The sequence below is a fragment of the Dipodomys ordii genome, unplaced genomic scaffold (assembly GCF_000151885.1).
Source record: "Dipodomys ordii isolate 6190 unplaced genomic scaffold, Dord_2.0 Scaffold4, whole genome shotgun sequence".
NCBI classification, from domain to species: domain Eukaryota; kingdom Metazoa; phylum Chordata; class Mammalia; order Rodentia; family Heteromyidae; genus Dipodomys; species Dipodomys ordii.
Genome location: NW_012267220.1, coordinates 32,754,148 through 32,761,281, shown reverse-complemented (window position 1 = coordinate 32,761,281; position 7,134 = coordinate 32,754,148).

Genomic DNA, 7,134 nt, shown 5'->3' with positions numbered 1-7,134 from the left:
CAAAAGACTTTCACAAATATTTCACAGAACAGGGTATGTGTGGGCAAATAAACAAGTGAAAAAAACATGCAATATCATTAGCCATTGAGGAAATGCAAACTAAAACACAACCAAATATCAACATAAACCTTTCAGAATGGCTAACAGGAAAAAAATTATAGAAAACTCCACCTGCTGATGGGAATGTGATGTGGTACAGCCATCTTGGAAAAATTCATCTGTTACTAGCCGGTTGCCAGGGCTCACACCTGTAATCCTAGCTACTTATGAGCCTGAGATCTGAGGATCACAGTTCGAAGCCAGCTTTTGCAGGAAAGTCTGTGAGACCTTTATCTCCAATTAATCACCAGAAAACCAGAAGTGGTGCTGTGGCTCAAAGTGCTAGCCTTGAGTGAAAAAGCTCAGGAACAGTGCTCAGGTCCAGAGTTCAAGCCCCACAAGTGAAAAAAAAAAACAAAACACTATTCATGCAACCATTATACAACTAAGAAGTATACTTCTACGGATTATTCTGTTCCACATAAAATAAAAATATGTCCACACAAAAACCTGTGTATGAATGGCTTTATTTATAATAGCTGCCAACTGGAAACAACTCAGATATTCTTCAATTAATAGATTAAGAAAATTGTGGTGCAGCCATATCATACATAGCTACCAGTTTGTTATGTTTTTCTTTTTTGTCAGTCGTGGGGCTTGAACTTTGCATCTGAGCACTGTCCCTCAGCTCTTCAGCTCAAGGCTAGTGCTCCAATATTTGAGCTACAATGCCACTTCCAGTTTTCTGGTGGTTTACTGGAGATAAGAGTCTCATGGACTTTTCTGCCCTGGCTGGCTTTGAATTGCGATCCTCAGATCTCAGCCTCCTGAGTAGCTAGAATTACAGGTGTGAACCACCGGCACCTGGCTTTGTTTTTCTCTTGTAATGCTGAAGATCAAAGCCAACCCCAGGACCATGAGCAATATTAATTGCTTGACCACTGAACTATAACCTGTCCCCACACTATTACCAACAGCAAAACAGTAGCTATTACAGGAACAACTTAGAAATAAATCTCAAGAGAATTATGAAGGAGTCTTGCCAGGTACTGGTGGCTCATGTTTTTTTTTTTTTTTTGTCAGTCGTGGGGCTTGAACTCTGGGCCTGGGCATTGTCCCTGCGCTCTTCAGCTCAAGGCGAGCACTCTACTGCTTGAGCCACAGCGCCACTTCCTGTTTTCCTGCCCGGGATGGCTTTGAACCACAATCCTAAGATCTCAGCCTCCTGAGCAGCTAGGATTACAGGTGTGAGCCACCAGCGCCTGGCTTCATGCTTTTAATTATGAAGGATCATGTTTGAAGGCCAGCCCCAGCAGAAAACTCTGTAATAGTAAAAGTCTCTTATCTCCAATTAGCCAACAAAAAGCTATGGAGGTATAGCTCAAGTATTTGTACACCATCTGTAAGCAAAAAGCCAAGTGAATGCAAGTTCCCGAGGCTCTGAGTTCAGGCCTCAGGACTGGCATGCACACACAAAAGTTCTCTAAAAGCAATGTTCTATATGAGTCTACCTGATAACACTCCTGAAAAGATAACATTTAGAAATGAAGAATAGATAAGTAAATGGGGGTTAAGAGGGGAAGCATGTACTATCAAAAGTCACTACAAGAGAGCCTGGTGCCAGTGGCTCATGCCTGCAATCCTAGCTACTACGGAGACAGAGATCTGAGGATGGAGATTTGAAGCCAGCCTAGGCAAGAAGTCCATGAGATTCTATCGCCAATTAATCACCAAACAGCTGAAAGTGGAGATGTGGCTTAAGTGGTAGTGTTAGCCTTGATCAAAAGCAGCTCAGGGACAGTGCCCAGGCCCTGAGTTCAAACCCCAGCACACACACACACACACACACACACACACACACACACAGTGCCCAGGCCCTGAGTTCAAACCCCAGGACACACACACACACACACACACACACACACACAGCCTTGATCAAAAGCAGCTCAGGGACAGTGCCCAGGCCCTGAGTTCAAACCCCAGGACACACACACACACACACACACACACACACACACACACACACGAGAGTTACTGGGAGATAACTGAGGTGTCGTTGCAGCTAATTTTTGCCATATATTATCCTAAAAGGAAATACAAAATTTCCATATCATTTCTCAAAACTCAAGTGAACCTAAGATTAGATCAAAATAAAAACATTAATTAGAGGAGGAGTGTAATTGTAGAGATGGGAGGGAGGGGATGGGAGGGGAAAAACAAAGGAGGAGACAACAATGCTTGATAAGAAATGTACTCATTACCTTGCTCATACAACTGTAACCCTTCCTCTGTACAGTAGTCTCACAATAAAAAACTTATTAAAAAAACTTTAATTAAAAATACAATATTCTGTTAAATTTGGGAGTTCAAATAATCAAAAACATCTTTAATACTGGTATATGCCAAATAGTACATGAGTCATACTGATACTAAGAAAATTATTCATTGAGGGCTAGGAAAATGGCTCAGTGGTAGAGCGCTTGCCTTGCATGCCTGAGGCCCTGGGTTTGATTCCTCAGCACCACATAAGCAAAAAGAAAAAAAAGCCGGAAGTGGGGCTGTGGCTCAAGTGGTAGAGTGCTAGCCTTGAGCTGAAGAGCTGAGGGACAGTGCCCAGGCCCAGAGATCAGGCCCCACGACTGGACCCCCCCCAAAAAAAGAAAATTATTCATTGAAAGTAGATCAAGGTGGCACACACCTGTAATCCCAACACTTGGGAGGTTGAGACAGGATAATTAGGAATACAAAGCTTAACTCAAAAAACAACCCTCTCCTCCCCCCTCAAAAAAAAATCACTGCCTGAAATTCAAATTTAACTAGAAATCTTGTATTTTATCAAGCAATATTACTCTTGGCTTTAGGCTATAATATCAAGTAACTACAAAACACAAGGATACAAGGATACAAGTATGTCTAACAGTCCTACAGAAAAGCCAGTGTAAACCATTCTGGTTTCTATACAAGAGTGAAAATAATCCAGTCACAGCTTCTCAATTTTCAGTTAAAATATCTATACCAGAAAAAAAAACACAGAAAAAAATACAACAGAGATCTAACTTAGTGGACTAGTTTTCTAGCACATATGAGTCTCTATGTTCAATCTCCAAAACTGGAAGAAAAAAAATTACATTACATTACTGAATGAGTGGTTCACACCTGTAATCTTAATCAGGGGGCTGAGGTCTAGAGGAACTGGTTAGAAAAAGCCATGAAACTCCATGTCCAGAGTAACCACCAAAAAAGCTGGTAAAGCACCAACCATAAGCAAATACAGGCCCTGAGTTCAAGCCCTTATTACAGTGCATTCTCCATTATGATAAAAATCATGTAACACAGTAAATGAACTTACATTGTGATCAAAACCTACAACTAGCTGGGATGGTGGTTACATATCTATAGCATTCAGTAGGCAGAGACTGGAGGATCAAGAATTTGAGGTCAGCCTTGGCTAAGCAGTGAGACCTTGTCTCAAAGAAAATAAAAACAAACAAAAAAAACAACAACAGAGAACTGGTGGCTCATGCCTGTAATTTTACTACCCAGGAGTCTGAAATCTGAGGATTGCAGTTCAAAACCAGACTCAGCAGTAAAGTCTGTGAGACTTGTCTCTCCAATTAGTCACCAAAAAGCTGGAATGGGAGCTCTGGCTCAAATGGTAGAGCACTAGCCTTGAGCAAAAAAGATGAGGGACAGCGCTCAGGCCCAGAGTTCAAGCCCCATGACTGACAACAACAACAACAAAAAAGCAAATTTCTCATGTACTTTTTTCCAGGAAGCTCTTAGAGAATAATGCTCTACCAAAAAGAAAATGACCCAGGACACACAGAAAACCTAAAAAAAGAATTTTAAAAAATGGGGAGAGGGGAGGGAATCCCTAGTGTTAGACGAGAAAAAATTGCAGGACAATGTGCACCAAAACAGTCCATTCCTCCAGTCAAGGCTCCAGGACAGACTTCCTTCAGAATTAGAAATTAATAAAATGTATATCTTGAGCATCATGGCAGAAGACTTGGGCAACTAATCGAAGGGTTAAGGTCAAAGTAGTGATCAGTGCATACGTGAACCAAATAAGATAAATGATTAAATACAGGAAGAAAAAAAATACTTGTTCAGGAAAATAAATCAGTTTATTACAAGGTGAGCTCTGGTCATCATTTTTATAGAAATTACCATATGATTTATTGAGAAGTGAGGAGGATAGGATTGAGATGTTGTGTGGTAGGAACAGAGTCAAGTCTCAATTTTCATGCTCTATAAAAAAAAAAAAATCAGTTAAAAACACCTACAATTGCCAGGCGCCAGTGGCTCACACCTGTAATCGTAGCTACTCAGGAGGCTGAGATCTGAGGAACACGGTTCAAAGCCAGCCCAGGAAGGAAAGTCTGTGAGACTCTTATCTCCAATAAACCTCTAGAAAACCGGAAGTGGCACTGTGGCTTAAGCGGTAGAGCTTAAGCCTTGAGCTGAAGAGCTCAGGGACAGGACCCAGGCCCAGAGTTCAAGCCCCATGACCGACCAAAAAAACACCTATAATTGGGCTAGGAAGGTGGCTCAATGGTAGAGTGTTTGCCTTGCATGCATGAGGCTCTGAGTTTGATTCCTCAGCACCGTACAAGAAGAAAAAGTAGGCGCTGTGGCTCAAGTGGTAGAACACTAGCCTTGAGCTAAAGAGGTGAGGGACAGCGCCCAGGCTCAGAGTTCAGACCCCACAACCAGCAAAAAAGACAAAACAAAACAAACAAAAAACAAAAACCTACAGTAGAAAAATCTATGGAAAATCAGCTGGATGTGGTAGCACATGCTTATAATCCCAACAGTCAAGAGGCTAAGACAGGATTGCCAGCTCTATGGCAGCCTACATAGTAGGATACTATCTCCCCAAAACAAACAATAAATAAAAAATGAAAATGAAATAAAAACAAGAATAACTTTGAAAAAGGAAAAAGCATGTTATGTTATTTATAAATAAGGAGAGGACTAGAGTATAAGTGGTATAGTCCAACCTATCAAGTGTGAGACTCCTGAGTTCAAACTCCAATATGAACAAGGGGAAACAAGTGCCCTTATACGGAAGAGGTGAAACTGTTCAAAGTATACCACATAAAACGTCCTCATTCTATTAGTACTATTAATGTATGTCCATTTAAAATTTAATTTTAACATATACATTTTACAATTTTAAATATACAATTTTAAAATATACATTTTACAATTAAGGTTTTGTTTTGTTTTCTGTCAATTGCAGGGCTTGAACTCAGGGCCTGGATGCTGTCCCTGAGCCTCTTTGTGCTTAAGGCTATAGCACTCTACCACTTGAGCCATAGCACCACTTCCAGTTTTCAAGTGGTTTACTGGAGGTAAGAGTCTCAGGGGACTTTTGTAGCCAGGCTGGCTTCCAACTGTGATCCTCAGATCTCGGTATCCTGAATAGCTAGGATTACAGCAGCCAGCACCCAGCACATTTTACAACTGAAAGTGGTTGTCTCTAGAAAAGGAAAAATAAGATTGGGATCAGAATGATGCTTTTTACAGAACTGATTAATTAAATTTACAACTTCTATGAATTAAGGCAAACTCATAACTGAAAAACATTAAAGATGAAAAAAAATTCCATCAACTACCCATTTCTCCCCAATTTTTTGTTAAATACCATTTTAATCTATATTCTTCCCCTTTTTTTGGGGGGGTAGTACTAGGACTTAAGTGCAGGGCTATGTGTACTCACTGGGTTTTTTCTGTCACTTAGGGCTGGTGCTCTACCACTTGAACCACACCTTCAATTCCAGGTTATTTTTATGCCTGGGTAGCTTTCAACCACAATTATCAAAATTCTGCCTCCTAAGTAGCTAGAATTTTAGGCTCTTCAACATTTAAAAATTCTTCTTTCCTTTTATTTATGTAAAACAACTAAGGCACTTCTTCAAATCCTATCATTTTTTTAAAGCTAAAATACTTCTGCACCAACAGGTGAAAACAAACATAGCCGATGCACTAGGGACTGTATTTATATTTGGCACAACAGTGGCTTATTACAAAGAAACCATAGCTGGGTTTATCATGCCAGTTCTGGGTAGCTTTATTCAAGATGTTGACACAAATGATCCCCCAAAGTAATATAAATTTTGACACTTTTAAAAAGTCCAGATGTGAAGTTTCAAAAAAAAATTCAGTTTGAAGTCAAAAGTTAAACCAGTTCATAATAATACAATTTTCCTTCTTAAATTCACTACATTTTCTCAGACAGGTTACTTAGTATTCTTTGACATGGTTATTTGGAGTCATTTTAATTTGGCTTGCATTTTTTAAGTTCTAAGTTTGTACCTATCCAGAATATATCTTATTATAATTAAAAATATAAATCCAGAAGCAACAACAACTCTTCCTTATAGAAGAATTCCAATTATTAAGTATAAGGAAAATAGAAAATCACTATCAGAATACCACTGTTTTAAATGCCACAAGCAAGATCTGCCAATTAATAAAAGTAGTTGGCAGAAGTGTAAGCAGAAACAGGAGGCTGCATAGTCTCAAAGTATCTAGCAAATATTTAGTAATTATAAAGGAAAACATAGTAAGCATACAATAGAAAATCCAAGCAAACACCACCTTAGCATCGCGATCAAGATTAACAACACCAGAAACACTTTAACACATCCTGTTATGTATAACATACTATCACAGACTGGAAGACAAAACAAGAGACATGACAACTTAGTTCAAGATGGGACTCTGGATGGGATCCCAGAACAGTAAGGGACATTAGTAAAAATGTCTAATTTTAGCTCTACTAGAATAGCATTGTAGTAAGGTTAATTTCTTGATTTTGACAAGTGTTTTACAGCAAGATATCAAAACAAGATGATAGCTTAAGAATATACAGGAATTTACTACTTTTACAATTCTCCTATAAATCTACAATCATCTCAGAAGTTTGAAAAATAACTTTAAAAAGATAAACACACATTTATGTTTGTACATACCATGTACACACACACACATATAAAAATCAAGAACTCGTGGTAATTGGCATTTGGGTATTCAGCAAGTTAAATAATCATATTCTCTTCTGAATCAGTCATTGACTCACTAACAACA